We start from the raw sequence: 22,362 nt of genomic DNA on the forward strand, positions 1-22,362 counted from the left end.
ATATTTCTGTTTTTGTGCCAGTACCATACTGTCTTGATTACTGTAGCTTTGTAGTATAGTCTGAAGTCAGGGAGCCTGATTCCTCCAGCTCTGTTTTTCTTTCAAAATTGCTTGGCAATTTGGGGTCTTTTGTGTTTCCATACAAATTGTAAAATTTTTTGATCTAGTTCCGTGACAAATGCCATTGGTAGTTTGATAGGGATTGCATTGAATCTGTAGATTGCTTTGGGTAGTATAGTCATTTTCACAGTGTTGATTTTTCCAACCCAAGAACATGGTACATCTCTCCATCTGTTTGTATCATCTTTAATTTCTTTCATTATTGTCTTATAGTTTTCTGCATACAGGGCTTTTGTCTCCTTAGGTAGGTTTATTCTTAGGTATTTCATTCTTTTTGTTGCAATGGGAAATGGGAGTGTTTTCATAATTTCTCTTTCAGATTTTTCATCATTAGTGTATAGGAATGCAAGAGATTTCTGTGCATTAATTTTATATCCTGCTACTTTACCAAGTTCATTGATTAGCTCTAGCAGTTTTCTGGTGGCGTCTTTAGGATTCTTTATGTATAGTATCATGTCATCTACAAACAGTGAGAATTTTACTTCTTCTTTTCCAATTTGTATTCCTCTTATTTCTTTTTCTTCTCTGATTGCCATGGCTAAAACTTCCAAAACTATGTTGAATAATAGTGGTGAGAGAGGGCAACCTTGTCTTGTTCCTGATCTTAGAGGAAATGGTTTTAGTTTTTCAACACTGAGAATGATGTTGGCTGTGGGTTTGTCATATATGGCATTTATTATGTTCAGGTAGGTTCCCTTAATGCCCACTTTCTTGAGATTTTTTTTTTTTTTATCATAAATGGGTTTGAATTTTGTCAAAAGCTTTTTCTGCATCTATTGAGATGATCATATGGTTTTTATCCTTCAATTTGTTAATATGGTGTATCACATTGATTGATTTGCATATATTGAAGAATCCTTGCATTCCTGGGATAAACCCCATTTGATTATTGTGTATGATCCTTTAAATGTGCTGTTGGATTCTGTTTGTTAGTATTTTGTTGAGGATTTTTGCATCTATGTTCAGTGATATTCACCTGTAGTTTTCTTTTTTTGTGACATCTCTGTTTGGTTTTGGTATCTGGGTGATGGTGGTCTCGTAGAATGAGCTTGGGAGTGTTCCTCCCTCTGCTATATTTTGGAAGAGTTTGAGAAGGATAGGTGTTAGCTCTTCTCTAAATGTTTGACAGTCTGCCTTTAAGGAAGTCACCACCTAGTGAGGAGTCAGGCATTTAACCAACAAATGAAGTTAGAAAGGCTTAACATTAAGCAGGAGAAGCCTGACACTACCTAAGAGTACATGGGAGAAAGTGGCCATAATCCACTACAAGATGAAAACAGGAAAACATGGGACAAGGGAAAAGCTTAGTGGAGCAGAACATTATTCCCGTTACAAGAAGTGAAATATATGATGCCTATACAACCAAAAATTTAGATCACATTGCAAACTCTGGGTTGCTTTGTAAAGTGATGAGACATGCTACAAGTTCATATAGCAGTTGACAAAATTTATCAAAAATCAATTTTGTCAGCAGCTTCTCTAAATCCGAGAGCTCAAATAGGAAAAGTCACCATCCTGCTCTGAAGGTTCCACCTGCCTTCCGAATGGGAAATGCCAACATGAACAACGTATTTGGGGCAACTGCAACCACCTGACTTCCTCCTTCAGTGGGCTTTTCTCTCATTACTCAATTGGAAATCTGTGTTAGGTTTCAACCTAGGGACTATGAAACAACTGGCATTTCTACCTTTCTTCCTGTTTCCAACTCCAAAAGAAGTGATCTGGTAAAATGAACATTGAGTATGAGAAGTAACCACAGCACAATCTTTTCCCAAATCATAATCTATTATTAATAGAATCCAAATTAACTGAATTTTACTATACGACATATGTTAACATTGTTAGGTATGGAAAATACATAATACCAAATATGGTAACATTTTAATTACATTTAACAAAGATTTACATAAATTAATATATGGTACATCTAAAATGTTATTGAGGAAAACTGTAGTGCCACTACAAAGTTGTAGCTGGGGAGATGAGAAATATAAACATCTTTTTAAATGTTGAAGTCATGGAGACAAGTGTTTGTCTAGCTGCTTTGTTTTACTCTGTTCTGTTGGCTGGTGGGTAGGAGGGAAAGAAAGGAATCTTGGCAAAAAGTATACAATTCTAGTATATGTTGTTTTTAATATATATTATTACCTTAGAATATACTAAAGTTAAAAGTATAATACATGTTAATTTGCACAAAATTGATGTGAGTTTGAGATGAATGTAAAGTAACTAATACAGTGCTTAGTAAAAAGCAGATAGACAATGTATACAACTGTCAGTAGCAGGAGTAGTCAGAACAGTAGACACACACACAAAAGTCTGCAGGAGTAGAGAAGACCATGCAATTCACTTCACCTAAGGAAGTCAGATTTGGGTCTTAAAGGATGACTGGGAGTTCATCAAACAGCCCAGAAAGGAAATCCCAGTCTTGGGAGACAGCATGTGCAAAGACATGGAGATAGACTATACAGCATTTAGGAGGGTGAAGGTGAGGTAGTGGGTGGGGGTGAGGCTTGGAAAGGAGGCAGAGGCTAAAGTCTGAAGGATCTTTTATGCCATAAGAAGACATTTAGATATTATTTTATTCAAACTTTTTCCTATAAGCCAGTGGTTTCCATTCTGGTTTCCAGTGGTTTCCATATAAGTCTGTACATGACTTACCTGGGGAGATTTTTAAAATACTTATGTTCAGCTTCCTCACAAGACATGCAAGCATATAGCCAGATTTTGCAAATAAAAATACAAGATACCCAGTTAAATCAGAATTTTAGATAAACACAATTTATTTTTAGTACATTTTTTTAAAGTGTAGATATGTCCAGTGCAGTATTTGGAACATACCTAAAATAAAAGTATTTGTTTGCTTGAAATTCAAATTTAACTGGGTGTCCTGTATTTTTTTCTGGGAAACTTACCCCCTCAGAATAATCAAATCAGAATCTCCGAGGTGGGGGCCTAGCCACCAACGTTTTTTAAAGTTCTCCAGGATTTTTCTGTGCAGGCAGGGTTAACAACAATCGGTCTAAGTGATGAACAGTCAAAGAGTTTCAAACAAAGGAATGACATGTTGAGAAAGATCACGGGGAAGAACGGGTCTGACCAGTATAGTAGAGAGTAAAGGAGGGCGAGGCTGGCGGCAGGGAGTCTGTTAAGAGTTACTGCAAGCATCTGGTGAAGACATGGCGTTGGCTTGAACTAAAGCAGTGGTAGTAGAGACAGAAAAAATGAGATTCTTGACCAGTGACAGGATGTGTTGACTATGAACTTGTGGGAAGAGAGGGCACAGTAGGAACAGAAGTGCCCACTCATCCCTGCCAATGTCACCATTCCTTAGCTCCCCCTCTCCCTCCCCACTTCTTCAGCTTGGGTTTGAGCACAGCTGCATTTTATTATCTAGGTGACCTTGGACAAGATACTTAACCTTTGTGAGACTCAATAATTCTTCCATAAAATGGTGAAGGGGTAATAGTAACCTATTTTGGAACATTATTTTTTAAGGATTAAATGAAATACTACATTATTTAAAATGTAGTATTTTAAATCCTCATTATTTAAAATCCTCATGATTATAATTATCCTCATTATTCTGCCAGGCATGCTAAGCACTAATATGTTTTGGCCATTTATTGCTATGTTGTTGTAATTATAAATTTAATCAACCTGATTCTGATTGCTTTTTTTTTTCTCTTCACATTCTCTCCCTAGTTCTTCCTCATTTCTGATTTCTTACTCATGTTTTCCCTTTTCTTATCCTTCAATAATGACTTTTTGAATCCCGGAGTGTCAGGAGTTACCTGTTTAGGAACAGATTGGCTGAGGCCAGTTTAGAATCATTTAAGCAATGACAAGATAGAACCAGGCTCAATATGGCAGCTATAACTAATTCTGAGACTAAATGACTGTAGAACAGCTTAGGGAATCACGAAACTATTCCATTATTCCACTCTTTGGATAGCCAGTGTCACACATCACAGGTTCCAAGAATGTCAGAGTGGAAAGGGACTTTAGAATGTATAGACCTACTATGATAATATATAAATCAATATGATAGCTGCACTTAGGCACCGGCTTTTGTACTTAATTCTTTTAACCTGTGGCAATCTCACTCCAAATCCAGTATTCTGCAGAGGCTGTAGATAAAGTAGTTAAGAGGGCAAGCTCTTCCTTGATCGGACCCTGAATCAAAAATAATAGGGTCAAAAAGTTATTTTGGGGGCAATCTGGGAAATTTGCATATAGACTGGCTAGTAGATGACATTACTGAAATGTTTATTTTTATGGTGTGGCAATGGCATTGTGGTTAAATGGGAGAATGTTCTTATTTTCAGAAGTATCATAATGACAAACTTACTTTTAGGTGGTTTAGCCATCTGAAAAAGTATGTGTGTGTTTGTTGTATACTACTTTTTTAAAAAATAATAATTTTAAATGTTAAAATAAAGAAGCATCAAAGAAAGTAAGTTTTTAAAAGTGATAGAATAAATGACTATTGTTACCAAAAAAAAAAAAAAAAAAAAAAAGAGGGAGGAGCAGGGTCTGGAATCAGATCAGGTTCCAATCCTAGGTGGCAACACTGGACAAGTTAGAAAACCTCCCTAAGCCTCAGTTTCCTTATCTATAGAAAGAGGTTAATAATTATAAGAATACCTACCTGTTATTCCACTGTCATCACTGTAATAATTGAATAATAAAGGTGAAGTGCTTAGCACCAGGGTCTGGCCCATGCCAAGAGCCCAACAGGAGTTCTTGCCCCAGCGTAATCTCAGAGCACATGGGAGTAAAATCAGGAAAATGCTCTCTGTTCAATCCATGGTTTCTGGCAGATCACTTTTTTTCCTTAACTTTTTAAATTGATCTGTCTGCAAGAAATTGGGACATCAGTAAAAAGCTGGACCACTCTTTTGTGAGATAAATAAGTACAAACAGAAAGCCCCTTACTATAGAGGAGGTAGCATAAAGGTGGCATGCCCCCTCACTGTCATCTCTAAAGCCAGCAGTAAGCAAATCATAAAAAAATGTGCTTGGAAATTTCAGCTCCACAGTAATAGCTGAAACAAAGGTAGAAAATTGCAGCTCTCTGTGTAATAACTAAGTCTCTTGTTATGTGCTGCTGTATTAAATATAAAACATTTTCATTTCCTTTGTATAGGAAATTCAATAGGACCTGAAAAGGGGGTCAACCAAGTACTGTGACTCCCACAATAAAATGTGAGTGGTGCTAATAATCCTTTTCAAACTCTGGAGTGACTGCAAATAACCAAACAGATAAAATGTAGCTTTCATAAAACTCGAGGTTTGGTGGAGAATTAGCACGAGACTGGTGCTTTCTACTTGCTAAGGGAAGGCTGGCCAAGAGCTCAGATTTATGCCATGAAATTTAAATGGTTTTCTCCTGAGGTTTTCTTCACAATATCATTGTATGCGGCTGAGTTAGTTTATTGGCACTTTTGTATGGGGATTGTTTTTGGAGGAGTGGGGAGTGTAGGGGGTAGGGGCGAGGGTAACCTATTTCTTTAAGAAACCCAGCACTTATGGGGCTCTAGGGGATTTTAAAGCAGGGAATTTGGAAGAGTAACACATGCAAGAGTCTCCAAATGGTGAGGCAGAATCAAAAACATTTACAAAATTACGTTGGGGAAAAAAATAACATGGTAAGATCACAGTTCTTTTGTTGGGGTGTTTATAACATAACACATGGCTTCATCTCACTAGGCTTCTGAAATTAGAATGATATTGCTAGAAGATTTTTATGGATCAGGCTTCGAATTTGAATGCAAGTTTGCAGGGAATTTGTACAAAGAAACCTCAAATTGAATTCAGACCTGGGTATTTTAGCAGCCAGCAAAGGTTATTCATGGTGCGTCCAATACAATGTCACTAACTAACTTAGAAACAGGAGGTCACAGACAGAAGTTAAGGAGGGTTAGGCCTATAAGCAATTCAAGCAGAATTTAATTACAAAAAGGGTAGCTGAATAATGGCGCTCATAGCTAAAGGCAGCAATAGATGCAGGAATTGTAAATCAGTTCAAGGAAGGGAGAGAAAAAGGAAATCAAAAAGAAAAACAAATCAGCTTTCTTAAAAATATCCTAGGGTTAACTGAGCAAGCCTCAGTGGATCAGAGAGTCAAGGCTTTATCCTTTCAACATCCCTGTGCTTTGAAAAAGACACCTAAACAGCAGTTCATTGATTTCCACAAAGGCCAAAGACCTGTGTCATCCACCCAATTGAATTCTTTTGTGCTGTACATGTGCTTACCCTATACTGTCTCTCCCCTTACAATTTTATCTCCCCATGTATACATTTCTCACACCCTGGGTAGGACACAATTATTCCATTCTTGCCAACATGCACTATATAATCACCTGGGGAACTGACATTTCATTTTTGCCCTCGCAATACACAAGAGGAATTAAAGGTCCATGTCCTCGGTGTCTTTCATGTTGCATTCCTTCCGTGCATTTCAAGGGTAGTAGCTAAATGCAAGAAAGAATTCATCTCAAGCTGGAACTTTAAAAAAAAAATGCACATCCAATAATAATTATGCTGTTTTTAAAATGACTGTATTCCTGGACAAGGAAATAAAAAGCAGCAAGGCCAACATTAAAATGCCAAAATAGCAGAGGATTCCTGTGAAATGGAGCTTACAATGGGACTGCCAGAAAGCTTGAGCTAACATTAGAAGCATGTGAAAGTTGGCAACCCAGGCTCACGTGGAGCTAAAGAAAGTGTTTTTGTATATTCCAGTTCCTGTTGGTTCTGATCCCTTGAATGTTGCTGGGGGTATTACACTCCCAATTCCAAACAAATTTCAGCTAAACCTCAAAATATTTTCAACTCTAAGAAACCAAACATGATTTCTCCTAAGCATAATAAATCAGCTCAAATTTCAGTAAAGCTTTAAGAATCTACGTAGAACACTGAGGTGTTAACCAAGTCCCTAGGAAAGAACTAACCATTCTCCTGTCTAATGTTTAATGGTTTTATTTTTTTTTTGTTATCTATAAATGCTTTATGTTTTCTGATGTTATATTTTTAAGCAATTTCACTCCTACCGCCCTGTACCTCTCAACCAAGCATTCCGTGCTTTTGAATCAGGCTGCTTATTTTAAAAAAAATGACCCAATTGACATTTATTGGACAGGTGGTAGGCAGGCGTCTCCTCTATAGGGAGAGAAAATGATTTTAGGTGTTTTCCCCACTCTCCTGCCTTTCTGACTAAGTGAATTTCAGCCCCTGATCCAAATCACAAAGGTCATCCATTAGCAGAAAGCAGAAACTAATTTGGCTTTTCCTGGCACCTTTCATACTCAGTGACTGTCTAATAGTTTGCATAGTGAGAATGTGGAGCCTTGGAGAATGCTTTGTATGCAGGTTGCACATTAGAATGTCACTGTATTCTTAGGGCCAACTTATAACACAACTTTAGACATAAGAATCTACTGAGAGAAGGTGTCTGTTAATTTATTAACTGGCATGCTTTACATTTAACTGTCTTTTTTAATTTAACTGGGTCTCAAATAACTATTTTACTCTTCATTATTAACCATAAAACAACAACTACACAAGTAGATTAATGGTGCATTTTTTTCCCTTTTGTCACACTGTCTTCTCTCCTCTGTCATTAGTTCAACACTTAAAAACAGTAGGCCTAGGAAAGATATTTGAGAGTTTTAAACCAATATTTGATTGGCAACATGGTTACTGTGACATCCTAGATATAGATGGAATGTGTGAAGTGGATTTGCCCTCTGCTTTCCAATGGCTTCTCTTACAGAAAAAAAAGAGAACAGATTAAGAAAACCTAGAAGAATAAAGGTGAAGAATCTGCTGATGCAGCCCTACATGAAGAATTGCATTACTTATTTTTAGATTTTTAGAAGACAAAGAAATCTATATGAGCCCTTGCCTGCCTGCATCTTTCCTCTAAGCTCTTAAAAATAACACATATATACACACACACACATATATATATTATATTCAATGCAATCACTTTGATATTATTCCAGAAATACTGTTTCATTCTCTCCTATTGATTTATAAATTCTTACTTTTCTTACACTTGTCAAAACTTTTCACTTATAACCCAAGAGCTAGGGAACCAAAACAAGTACTGTCCTGAGTGTCATTGTGTGGTGATCCTAAGTAGCCCCTAAACACTTCTGTCAATATTTATTGATGGGATCCACAGGCACTCTGAGTGATCCCACTCTGGAGTGGCATAAACCCATGGCAGAGAGGTGGTCCAGCTGTAGGCCAGAGTTGGTGAGGCAGCGACAGGATGCTCTGGGGCCATTGACAAAATGTCAAACATTTCAAATTTCTGACTAGCTCTCTGGCTAATGCCATGCTAAGCAGAAACATGGCTATTTCCTCCAAGGAACCAACAGACACACAGACACACAAACACACAGAAATAAACACAGATTCTGTCTTTTCTTCTCCTCCAGTTGCTCACTCTCTTTCTTTCTCTGTCTCACATGCATGCGTGTGCACGTGCACGCGCGCACACACACACACACACACACAGTCTACAGGGAAATTAAGCGGTGCCAATGTAACAGTGTACTGAGAAAGTTCTTGGATAAATTAACAACGCAATTACATTACATGACATGCCACAAGATGGATGAGGAAAACTTGGCTGGTATTATGTTCTGTTTTCAAATTGCAATTTATTTGAGGGTTTTAATGGATGCCTTATTAAAACATCTCGGCCCTGGTCAGGTTTCAGCATATGTCACAGTGGCCTGTGATTGATGACACCCTCTGCTGCTTCTCTTGCACATTTGCAGGGAATTTAAGCAAAGAGAGAATGAGCTGAGGCCCAGCTTTGTATTGATCGTGTGGAGGTGCACTGCCTGGGAGCACAGTCTAATAACATTCTCTTAGCTGAACTGCTTCACATGAAGGCGTTTATTACAAGAACTAAAATGTTATATTGCTCAGAATAAAAGAACATTGTACAAACAAAAGAGTTAGCACTGAGTGGGGGAGACTGAGAGAGGCTATGGCATGCTCCGAAACCATGCCTTGTTATCTTTCACAGGCCACATTTCTAAGCATTGAGGGAAAAAAATGAATAAAGCTATGCTTAAAAAGGTAAAATGCTGTGAGCTTTCTTTTTGCTTATTTCAACCAGTTACATGTAACAGCTGAATTTCATGAGAAAAAGATGCCAGGTGGGGACTGAGAGGTGAGCAGCCTTAAAGTCACTTGGAAAATAAGTATCAAAATGGATCTCAGGACGTTACTTGTAGTGCCATCTGAAATCTCTCATTTCACATATGCCATAGTTAATTTTTTTGACATGCTCCCATCAAAACAGCAAGAGCTATTCGTACCTAAGGAGTAACTGTACTCCCACCCAAACAATAGAAATTTGATAGATTTTTGTCACATTTTAATTATAAAAGGGTTCCATTTGAAATTTTATCACTTGAAGTTTTATAAGCCTTTTTGTTTATTGTCAAGAAATTTATGTTTCATACTGCTTACTCAAAAAGCATGAATCCAGTTACATATGTCATAAACATGTGTACATCTAGTCATAGAAAAAAGACTAGAAAGATACAAAATAAAAGGGTAATGCTAGTTATCACTAGAAAAATAATTATTGTAATTTCTTTGTGCTTTTCTGTAGTGTAATTTTCTGCAATAAACACATTACTTTTAAAATCAAATAAAAAAGCATTTCAAAGACATCTGTAACATCTTGATTTATAAGAGTAATTAGACAAATAGGTATCCTTTGAAAGAGTCTAGAAAAAATATAATCAAGGAAAAGGATCCATTTTGCAGTAATATTTGAGTCTTTCTTAGTAAGCAGAATCTATGCATTGCAAATTTTAAAAGATATCAGCAACAGTTGAGACAGAATGAAAATATCCCTATGCAATACAAAAAAAGTTTAAAAAAACTAAAAATAAGGAAAGAGTGTTGCATTTCCAAACTCTGATAATGTTAAGGTTTGTCACTCAGTTCAAAGGATTTTTTTTTTTTGCTTGACCTGCTATGATTGCTATTATTTGAACTGCCACATTTATTATTTTGTTAGCCTTTGAGGGCCTATAAAAATCTCACCTAATTATATTGGAATCACCTAGCATCACAGCCAAAGCCAAAGAAGATGAGAAAATGGCCAACAGCTTTTCTCGAAATGGAAGGAAAAAAAAAAGTTAAAGAACGAACAAACAGCAGAAACCAAGAACACTCAGGAAAGCCAGCTTTATGAGTCTCCCAAGAAATGGATAGAGAAAACATTTTTTAAACGTTGACAGAAATTGTTATGTTGTAAAAATGGATTTCCTAGCATTGTCAGTTGAATGTACCTTCTAATGTACAAAACACCAAATTTACAGTCTTTGAATAGATTGTGACAGCTTTGGTGGAGTGATGCTGTGCAAGAAAAGGGAAATGTTACTTAACCTCCAAGGCCTCTTTTTCTCTTGGATTTTAGATTTCATGTTCCTCTTCTGTCTTCTCATGGCCCCTTATCTTTTGTGACTGAATATTTATCTGTGTATCAAAAGGGAATAACTTTCTTTTTACCATGAAAGTAGTTACATAATATCACAAACTATGGGTTCCTTTGTTCTAGAATGAAGACCAATTCTCCAAATTTGGAAAATTACTTAACTTCAATTCAATGAACATTTATTGAGCATCAACTACCTGTAAAGCAGTGTGCCTGGTAGTAGCAACATGATTCTTTGCCTCTTTGTGATGATAGCCAACTTTAAAAGCGAGGATCTTCTCGCTATAAATTGCCTACATCCACACATGCCCCAATTTAACCACCCATCAACCCCAGGTTAGAACTGAAGCGATAAAATGACAAAAAGCTACTGCCCTTAAAGTGGTAAGGACAGAAACATGTATCAATACGCAGTTTAGCCTGTGAGAAGAGCTATGGGTGGAAAAAAAAAATTAATGCATTGTCTTTTAGGATAATTCACATTGTATGTGAATTTTACACCAAGTTTCCAATAGCATAAAGCAGGTGATGAGCTCAGAGCAGATGTGAAAGGAGAGCAACAGCACATGCCAAATGTCAGAACAACATTGGGAGGCACTGGGGTAGCGCAATTTGCAACAGCAGAATCCCCAGATGGCATGGGGAACAGAATGTAGAAACATGGGGCAAAGGGAAAAAATAGACACACAAAAAAGTTCAGGAGAATACAGGAATAAAGAAGGAATGCTGTGTACACCTTAAACTAATACAACATTCTATGTCAATTATATTCAATGAAACTGGGAAAAAGAATGCTGCTTAGGACACAAAGTCTTCAAATACTGTAACTATTCTTTGAGTAACTTCTAGACTGAGCTCCATACAACATATGTGAAAAGTAAATGGAAACTCAGATTCTTACCCAGAGGTGGCTAAGTTAATACCACCATCTGTCTTATAAAATGTTCTATCAACTACTCTCTGGTAAGGAATATTTGATAACCAAAACTAATTAACATACATATGATTCACTCATAACTTCTAAGTGAATCTGTGTATGTTCATGGTGGTTGTGTGTTATTCTCAAGTAATCCCTTTGCATTTTCAAAGTCCCTATGTTATTTTGGGTTCTTGGTTGCATTAGCAACTAATTTTGGCTAAATGAGTAAAAGGCAATTTCCTAGAAAACTTTCAAGAAGCTCAGAGAGCCAATGAGAGGTTAGGTAACAGAAAATGGGGACAGGCACATCAGCTGAGGACTGTCTGGTTCTAGATGACCTCATTCCCACGTCTGATAATAATTTTGCAAAGAAGCCACTGGTTCAGGAGTCTCTCTTCATACATCATACCCTAGGCCTTTTCACATTGTGGATGGGTTCTAAAAGGAGCAAGCAAGAGAGGGTAACCTAATGGATGAGCACTTTTCAAGCCTCTGCTTGCATCATGTTTACTTATATCCTATTGGCCAAAACAAGTCACATGGTCAAGCCCAGAGTCAGTGTGGTGGGGAGACACAACCCAATGGGTACGGAAGGTGTAATTTATCGGGAGCCATTACTCTATTTATACATTCAGCTTCTGGCTTCATAGAAGGGGAGTGCCTGCAATTTTCCTCCAACAAAGCTTATTCACAATGAACAAAATAATGAAATAAAAGGGACTAGCGTAATATTAAGAAGAAAATGGGTAATGGGTGGCAAAATAAATGATAAATGGCCACAGTGGAACCCTATTTAGATTTCTGAAATGAAATTAACTGAATCCAGATAGACACTATTTTACTCCTCTGAAAATTCTGGGCTGGAGATAGGTATCATCCAGAAGGGATTCATGATTTTCCTAAATGACCAGTTTCCCATTACAATTCATGTGAACTTTTCAGACTAGCTAAGAAAACTATGAATTATTATCTTGGTCTTTTTTTTTTTTTGAACAACCATAATAAACATTCCTCAACTGATTTAGGTTACATCTGTTCACATTTCAGTTCTTGTGTCTAAATGAAAAATAATAGAAGCCAAATATGAAATGTATATTTTGAAAGAATCTCACTGCTCTAGAAACTTGTTATCTTATATGTCACACTTTCACTCAGTTTGCTTAGTAAATAACAGTTACTGTACATAACCACACTACTAAAAGTACATAGAGAAATGAAAATAAGTAGATATTTTCTGGCATTTCAGTGCACAAAATATAACCTCTTAACCTGCAGCCTCCAAAGGTTAAGTCTCAAAACCGAGTCCATTATCCTTTCTAAATGGTTGTGATATTAAAAACTGACTCTTAACAGCTATGGGTCATCATCTAATGCAATAACCATCAGCAATAAAGAATTATGGATTAAGAACATTATCTATCTGTAAAATGGTCATTTATGACACTTGTACACAGACCACCTCTAAAATGCAGATATCCATGACCAAGATTTCAGACCTAATAATATATATTATGCTTTTATTAGTATAGTTATGATACTCGTGAGTTTTTAAGAGAAAATCATTACATTTATAAAAGGTTCAGGGTGTTTACTTCAAACATGAAACTAACAAAGAAAAACTCTTCAGAATTCCCTTTCATTGAACTATAACTCAGCCAGGTGGGGCTAATTAACTCAGATGGTCAAATAAAAAAAAATAAGCATGATTTTGTCTAGTGGTTGTGCTACAGGACAAATGTGGACTCTTCTACATAATTGAGGAACAGCGACTCACATGAAAGCTTCTGTGTCTTATCAAATAGAAAATTGTTCATTTGAATTGAGCTTTATTTTGTTTTTATTATAACTTAGACAATTAATTCAATATACACTTATGCAATAGTTACTATGTACCATCAACAAGGTGTTTGAATTCCATAGATATGAATGACACTTTAACAGGGACTTAGCCTCAGTCAATATTCTGAAAGACCAGAAGTGCCACAAAATACAATCTTACTCCTGCAAAAACAGATCTACAAAATTAACCTAAGAGAGCTGTATTTTCTAAACATATTTACTGTATTAACTTGTGTTTTGTCTTCAACCCTACAAAAGCAAGAGGAAATGTATTCAGGGTTGAAATCACATTGGACCTTGTTCTTAGGAGGAGAAAGACAAAGATACAGGAAAAAAATAGACAGGAATTAATTTGGGGTGCTTTGCATCTTGCTTATCTTTCTAAAAAATCTTCTGAGAACTTGTGTGTTCTCCTGTGTTGCTAGAAATTTGTTTATTTAGATTTCTCCCTCTACATTTAGTGAATACTTTATATCTTCACTAGAACTATATGACTTTTGAGTACAGAATTAATGCCCCTTATTCATATCATTTTTATTCTAAAATCCAAAGTAACAATGAAATAAGAAAATGCAGTGTTCAGAAAAACAAGGTGTAGTTTCATTAATAAGGATCTGCTGTTTATGCTAGATTTTTCTAAAATGTTTAAAAACACATTTACAAGCAACTTGTAAATATGCATTCTCCATCTCAAAGAGCAATAAACAGGTCATCCTTAATGACTCAATTTTAGAAGTTGTTTTTTTCCCACTGCTTCTAGGAATCAAAGTTCTGATGAATTAGAACCTGAGCCTGCTGTAAAGAGGCAATAACCTCTTGGTCAGTGAAGATCTTTATCTCCATGATATAACTCATCATCTGGGCCACACACTTTCATCCCAGAGTCCCTCAAGATACCTCTCACCAATGTCTTTATGACTCTCTGGGCTAGGATAACCAATACCTGATCTAGTATCAATACGTAATGTGTAAGGCTGAAAAAAATTTTGTCAAATTGAATTGCTAAAGAGAAACCTCTTTTGTACTCCCCTGCCCATAATTCACTCCTAACTTGTTGTTACCCCAGTCTCAGGTCAGCTATTTCAGACCAATGCCAAAGAACTCGAGAAATTCTATAGGGTTGAATTAGTAAGTCATATTAGTAAGTCACATGCCATATTCAAGTTGTTAGGGTAATAGAAAAATAATCTCTAAGACCCAGAGATTCTATAATAATCATAGAAGCATAACTTTTGATTTTTATTTCCTCTTATAGAAGCCTAAGTATTTATTTGGCATGCCAGACTATAAGCTCCTTGGAAGAGGGATTTATATTTTATTAACATTTGCATCCAGCATGTATAAAATAGAAATCAGAGCTTCATGCATGATATTTACAAGTTGATAATAACAAGTATCCAGCATCAGGTAGTTGAATGTTCAATGTATTTCAGAGAGTCTAAGCTCTTAAAAGTGTTTCCAAATCAAATTCTCAATAGGACCACCAAGTATAAATAGAGTTGAAGCAGACAGATTTCTTTCTTTTGGTAAATTTCCTTAGAATCTGTCCTGTAATGTGGTTAGTTTGCCAGATTGCTTTCACCACAGGATGTTAAAACAACACAATAATCAACCAAACTATGTTAACCAGAGTCCCTAAAGGCATATATTTTATGAAATAAGTAGAAGCAATGCAATTTCACAATAAATATAACATCGTTTTAAATTCTGTTGTCAGCAATTCTAATTCTCAAAGGTGCCTCATGTATTATCTCTTTACAAAAATATCTAGACTTCACTTCTGTAGTTATCCTTGTAACTTTTATAATAACCCATTGGGATTTCAGATATATGTTCCTCTTTCTTATTTTTTCTACTTCTGCTTCTTCATTTTCTTTATCTCCTTTACCCTTCCTCTTATTCTTCTCCCATTCCCCCTTCCACTTTCCTTTTACCTGTTGAAAAAAACATTATTGATAGTATGGTAGATATCCCATTTCCCCATATTTCATTTCCGCAAATGCTGGTCATCCAACAAGCTTTATTCCAATCACTGTTAGCTGGATCATTAACCAGGCACTGACATAGAGGGAAAGGGAAACTGCTTTACATGAAGCATTACCCTAAAGCACAATGTAAGTCAATCATTTTTTAATTATACAGAGGAGTATTGAAAATAGTCACCTTTGTAGGCTATTTACTTATCCCAACAAAACAGGTACCACTAAAAACAAAAAAAATTGGAACTTCCCTTCTGAAGTTGTATTTAGGGTCTATGACATTTATTTATTTATTTTTATGACATTTTATTGAATAGTTATTTAGATATATAAATTTGAGCATTTATTTTAAAATGGTTCAGAGAATAAGTTGGATAAACAGCAGCTTTTTAGACTTCACCATAAGTCAGAAGTTTTCTATATAGAAATACTTTTAAAGTTAGGTTTTCTTTCAAATAGAAATATGGTTCTGCTTAGATAATCTGGCAGGACTTGCCTTCCTTTGGTGGAAGGGCTGAATTCCTATATGCCTTAAGGAACCAGACAACTGATGACAATCATATTTACCCAAAAAGGTAGTTGTCTTTTCAGTCCTTTTATGGCTTGAAGATCTTTAAGAAAAGGTAGGGAATAAAGATTATGGGGATCTTTTCCACTGGGAAGCACCCCTCTAAGAGCACTCAATTATAGGAATGATAACAACATGGAACTATAACAGAGAACATGAGCCCCTTCCATCTGCTTCCAGTTGGATCTCCCAAAAATACTATATATTAGTGCGTTACAGTTCACTGATCTCAGCAAATCCTGTCTGATTTGCCCAGGAGAAAGGCCCAGAAGTTCACACAGACTTTCTGACTTGTTTACTACTTTTCTAACCTTACTCCCACTGTTCCTCACTCTAGTACCTGACACAGCACATAGCACATGGAGGCATTCACTCTATTTCCTAGGAAGATGAAAGAAGGAATAGATGGTAAACTTTAGTATGTTGCCCACTCGTCCTCTCTCCACAGATGCAAGGGGAACAGGACTTAAAATATACCTTAGGATATTAGACTCTCAAATGAAATATCCAGTACACATTGATATTCCCTCTATCTTTTCCTCTCTTCAAACAATTTTTTAACCACTAAGATTCTGGGAACTCACCATTATTTGGACTTTGGCATAAAGTTACCTATTTTCCTAGGGAAAATAATTTCTCTACTCCATCCTCATCTTCTCATCTCATATTTAAGAAAAAAAAGATATGTGTGTGTATATATACATTTCATTCCCTTTAACAGAGGTTGGTTTTGGGGTAGACATGCAACCAAGTTGTAGGTGACACTATATGTTATGTGTGAGGGGAAACATTCTAAAGACACTTCTAGGAAAGGTTTCTTTCTTGAACAAAAATACACGAAATACAGGCAGTTACATTTTCTTTCTCTAGTGTTGGTGTATGGAGATGTGATACCTGGAGATGTGACACCTGGAATTATGTCCCCATCTTGAGACCAGTAGAGATAATAGTTACGCTGAGGATGACAGAGTGGGAAACGGAATAGGATCTGGATTCTCAGTGATGCAATTAAGCTGCTATATTACCGAATCCTGAGATTCCATACCCTCAGATTTATTATATGACATTTTTTAAAACTTCCCAACTGTTTGGGATATTTTGAGATTTCTGATGAACTGCAACCTAAAACATCCTAACATTTCTCAAAATGAATTTTAAAAACACGCCTTGCTCTGCATCTCTGAATCTGGGAATCGTCTTATTTGCTACAGTGGCTGATCCTTATCTGAGGCCCTTAAACTCCTAGGGCTGTTTGGCAAGAGGTTTAAGGAATCATCTGAAAATCTTCACTCACTGCTGTAACAGAGATGGGATCTTGGATTTTAAGACATGGAAAGAAATTCCTCTCCTGATTTTAGTTCTCTGCTTTTCATTTTGCCACTTTAATTTCTTAAACCATTGAAGTTATTTATCTTCTGTAGCTTGTAAAAAGGCAAGATAGCAAAGTAGTTTAAAACATAGGCTCTGCAGTCAAAGGTCCCTGTTCAAATGTTATGATCTTCTTTACCTTGAGCAAATTATATGACACTTGTAACTATTAGGGCCTCTCTTTCCCATCTGTAAATGGATGTAATAGAACCTGCCTCATAAGGTTATACCTGGAACATAGTTAGCGCTGACCGCAATAAACTTATTTTATATTCATTAAAACTTCAATTAAATTTACCTTGACAGACAGACCGCCAATAGACAGACTTCGGGAATGTTCAGGACAATCCAGATAGAGGATTACAGGCTGAGAAGGAATAATTAGGCATGGAAATATAACTGCTTATTTGGGGCTTCATTAAGAATTCTGAGCAGAATCCTGTGTCTCTTGAAGGAGACAGGAGAAAAAAGCCCTCTATCCAAAAAGAGTGCTGATGGAGGGCTTCTTCACCCTTGTACTGGAATGGACACTACTGATGAACCCTGCCAAGCTGAGATGAGAGCACCAAGTTGAGTATCACCCAGAACCTTCCCTAAAGGGTTATGTCTGTGAAGAGGAATGGAAATAGAACATTTTTATATACTCTGAGAAGCAACAAGAAATATTGAAAGCTCTGCCATTTCCTTGATCTCATCTCACCTTTGATTTTTTTTTTCCCCAGGTCAAATGGTCACAGCACTGAAGATCTGACCATAAAACAGACCAAAGAATTGCAGAAGAGCTCCCCGTCTCTCAAAATAAGCTTAAGCACCTAGTACAGTGGCAGAGCTTACAAAAAATTAAGTAATGGATGAACACTGCTGTACCTTCAATGCATCATTCAAGTCTTGGAACATTTGCAAGTGTTTATTTGCAAATATGTGTTGCTGGGCTTTCACATCTCCAAATTCCAATTTTGCATAATTTAAATTCTTAACATGTAGATAATGCAATGTTTACATGTGGACTCCAAAAGTCTATCTTTATGGCACTGACACTACTTAAAGCAACATTTTCTGGTAATAATGTGAAAACCTTGGATTTTAAATGTTTCCTTTAAGAATAATTGCCTGGTTTAGCACTGCAAATGGTTTGACAAGGCAATAAAGCTTTGTGACTTTACAGCCCTGTGCTTAGTTATGCCATGACATTTGGTGACTATTAGGCACACTTAATCTGATAGCTTCCCTGCACTTACCCCACTCCCACTCCACACCCACCAAGAGTTAAAAAAAAAAAAAGAAGAAAAAGAAAACTCTCAGAACATTAGGATAATTTTTGAAGAGTTCCATTGTTCCTGGAGTCCTCATCTCATTATTAAGTATTCAACAGTGCATCCCTGGGAGAGGTAATGGAAGCAATCATATTTGGGGGTTAATTCCAGGGGTATGAGACAGTCAAAAGTGGGGAAGGAGCCACAGAAAAGCCAATAGCACCTTTTAAGCTCTTAAGATTTGTGCTGTACTAATTATTATTTGGCATAGACAATCATCTGTGCTTTTTACAATTATTAAATTCCCTCTATTCACTGGGGAGAAACAGTTACATGTTTTGATATCTGTCTTACCTTAAAGTAGTCTTTGAGGAGTGCCATGTTAAGTAGAAGTACAAAACCAAGCCCATGTGTTTTCTGACCTTATGGGAATTTGATATCTAACTAAGCACGGACATGCATTAAATCATATTCTTGTTCAAATCTCCAAATCTCTTGAATTAAGAAACTGTTTCAGGAAGTTGTTGGTTTTTTTTTTAAACACTTTGCCTACATGGGAAACAAACCTCAGACACAAGGCTGGGGTCTTGCTCAGGGGAAAACTGTTAAAACGTAGCACAGCAGAAGCACTACAGAAACCCAGTATTTGCCTAACAGATTTTGCACAAGTCTCCAAGGTACTCTGTACCTCACCACTTACCCCTCTATGTGATTTGATTTGGATGTATGTAGGCTAAGATTTTTATGTGTCGCCTTTTTTAATGATCATCTCTAAACTGTGCTCTTAAAAATAATAGCCTTTTAGAATATCTAGAATACTAAAAGTTATCTTTCTCACTTTATGCTCATTTTCTTCCAAAACACACATATCTTGTGGATTTCTTTATAGAAAATAAAACGTTATCAGCCACTTTCAAATACAAAATAAACCCAGTTTACCCTAATACAGTTATCGTTACAAAAAGAAGCTTATCCGTAGTATGTAGATAGCTAATAAAGGAATGTACCTACAAGATACTTTGCCTGCCCAAGAATGCCAGGACCTCCAATATTTTTTTTCCTGAATTCTGTTAAACTAATTCTGTGTGATAGGCAAATATGTCCTCCACATGCTGGTGAATTAAAATTCAGCTTTCAGTGAATAAGATTAATTGCCTCTTCAGACAAAGCTGGATTTGCGCTCCTATTAAAGACAGGGAAGGGGGGGAGAAGCAAGGGGCAGGGTGCCAGCTAGACTGCAGTATTCAGTTACACGTGAAATGATTTGTAATTCTGAGTAATCACTTAGGACAAGCCCTTGCACCATTTTATCTATACATGACTCTAGGCCAAAGTCAATACTCATAGTAAAATAATGAGATGAAACTAACTGAGCCCTTTTATTAATGCTCCAAGGAGCAAATCTGATGCTTCAGTTTTTCCCCATTGAAAGTATCCACTTCTTTCTAAAAAATGAACAAGTGGGTCAGGATGCCCAGTAGCAGCCAGGGTACCTGCTTTGGCAAAAGCGTAAATAACTGACTCTTCCCACCTCCCTCTCTCTGTTTGTGCACCAGGCTTCACCCGACTGCAGGTGAAAGCACATGAATTTTGCATTACCTCTAGGCTCATTAAAGAGATCTGGCTCTCCCCTAATAGTTCCCCCTGACTTACGGGGATACACACACACACACACACACACACACACACACACACACACACACACACACACACACACACACACACACACACACACACACACACACACACACACACACACACACACACACACACACACACACACACACACACACACACACACACACACACACACACACACACACACACACACACACACACACACACACACACACACACACACACACACCATGACGAACCTTAACAGAAACAATGCAAAGTACTTTTTCTCTTCCTCATCAGTCTTATAAAGAAAATCCACTGTTCTAGCAAATGCACAGCTTGGTGACAGAGTTAGCAAGCAACTGTTAGGGAAATGAGATGGATAACCAGCTGTCCCAGCATCTTGGAGATGGGGCACGGAAGAGAGAGGGTGCTGGGAAGGAGGGGGAAAGGAAGGGTATGGGGAAATCCTTGATTGTAGCCCCCAAATTTCACTTTCCACCTGTGTCACCACCAGTCAGGTAACCAATCTGGCAATTAGCATTAAATGTCTCCCTCACTAAGTAATGGGCAGCGTATTACTCTTCTCTGTGCTTGTTGAAGGCTTAAAGACCTACTAGGAATTTAAAAAATATATATCCTTAGTGTTGTTTTCTAAAACTTGGAGAAATAATCTAATTTACTTGGTGGGTAAAATTGTCTTTTATTGGAAAAACCCAATAGAATATTTCCGCTCTTCACAGAAAAGAAAATGTCTGAACCAACTTTTACTTATTAAGGCAAATTCTTCATACATATGTACTCCAAATTAAAACAACATAGGTATAATAGAAGAAAGGAAAAAGGATACCTGCAAATTCCAAATTTGTCTCCTATTAACTAGGTGATTCTTCCACGTCGCTTGACACCTCTGAGCAGAGTCTTCTCATCTCTAAAATGAAGATTACACATTTACAGGCAAATTGTGAAGAGCAATGCTTAGTTCAACATCTGACACATAAACACAATTATTCATATCCCTCCCTCCCTTGGATTATTCATGTTACAGGGAGTGTGAAATATTGATATAAACAGACCATACAGAGATTTCAGTTAAATTACTCCTTCCAACATTTCTCTGATTAGGGCTTTCTGTAGAGGACCAAAACAGCTTTTTTGAATTCCATTTCCATTAGTGTGCTCATTGGTAGAGATACCAACAAATATGAAATTTCCCTCCAAAAAGCTTATATGAATTGTCAATCAAATAATCAGTCATGAACCACAGAGAAATTGCTGAAAGATTCAAGTCCCTACATACGGAGCACATACGAAATTCACATTAATTCTAATTTTCCAGGCTATAACACAGTGTTGCACACAGCCTGAACTTGGAATGGTATTTTTTTAATGATTTCAGGACACACAGTTCCTATGACTAAACAGCTCACAATGTCCTGGGAGAAACTTTCAGTCTAATGAGGACTCAAGGTGCACAGCACACACACACATTCACATGAACACACACAAAGCAACTTGCCAGACATACAGGGAAAAGGGACTTTAGGTAGAAGACACAGCACATATGAAGTCACCAATATTTAAGCAAGCTTCATGTTAGGGGGGGGCCTGCAAAATGTTTGGCTTACCTGGAGTGCAGAGAGTAGGTGGAGGAGTGGAAAGAACTGAGGGAAACAAGGGGGAAAAGCCACAGTCAGATGGTACTTATCAGCAATTCTGAAGTGTTTGCACCTGATATGGAGGCTAGACAGGCTCAAATTCTAGGGTGAAAAAGAATCATGGGTAAGGAGCTTGTTAAAAATACTGAGTCTAGGTCCTACCACCATCAATTCTAATTCAGAAATCCTGCGGTGATTCCTGAGACTCTGCTTTCTAACAAGCTCTCCAGGTGATTCTGATGGAAGGTGAAGTGATGCACAAAACTCACTCTGAGAAACTGCTGCAGTGTATGTACTAAAAGTCATTTTATCAGGGGAGTGATATAATCAGATATATGGGATAAGAAGATAAATAGTTCCCAGAAGAGGATAAATTGCAGGACACCAAGACTAAAAGGATGTGCATAATCCAATCAGGAAGCTTTTTCAATGGAGCATCAGGGAAATAATGAGCCCACTGAACTAAGTACCATTAGATAAGAATGTAGGAAAGAGGTACAAAAATTTAGCAGGATCTGGTGGCTTACTGCTTGGAGAAGGGAGGAATCTAGCATGACTTCC

At 37.0% G+C, this 22,362-nt stretch overlaps 1 long non-coding RNA gene across 2 annotated transcripts in view; it reads right to left on the minus strand.

The window, feature by feature from the left end:
• Window positions 1–21,856, minus strand: part of LOC118890492 — a 128,211-nt gene extending 106,355 nt beyond the window's left edge. For both annotated transcript variants that reach the window (XR_005018753.1, XR_005018752.1), the window contains exons 1-2: window positions 21,772–21,856; window positions 20,994–21,074 (exon numbers count right to left, since the gene is read on the minus strand). This is a non-coding gene — a long non-coding RNA (uncharacterized LOC118890492). The remainder of the gene's footprint in view (window positions 1–20,993; window positions 21,075–21,771) is intronic.
• Window positions 21,857–22,362: the final 506 nt, after the last annotated feature.

Source organism: Balaenoptera musculus, chromosome 2, assembly GCF_009873245.2.
Source record: "Balaenoptera musculus isolate JJ_BM4_2016_0621 chromosome 2, mBalMus1.pri.v3, whole genome shotgun sequence".
In the NCBI taxonomy this organism is placed as follows: Eukaryota; Metazoa; Chordata; class Mammalia; order Artiodactyla; family Balaenopteridae; genus Balaenoptera; species Balaenoptera musculus.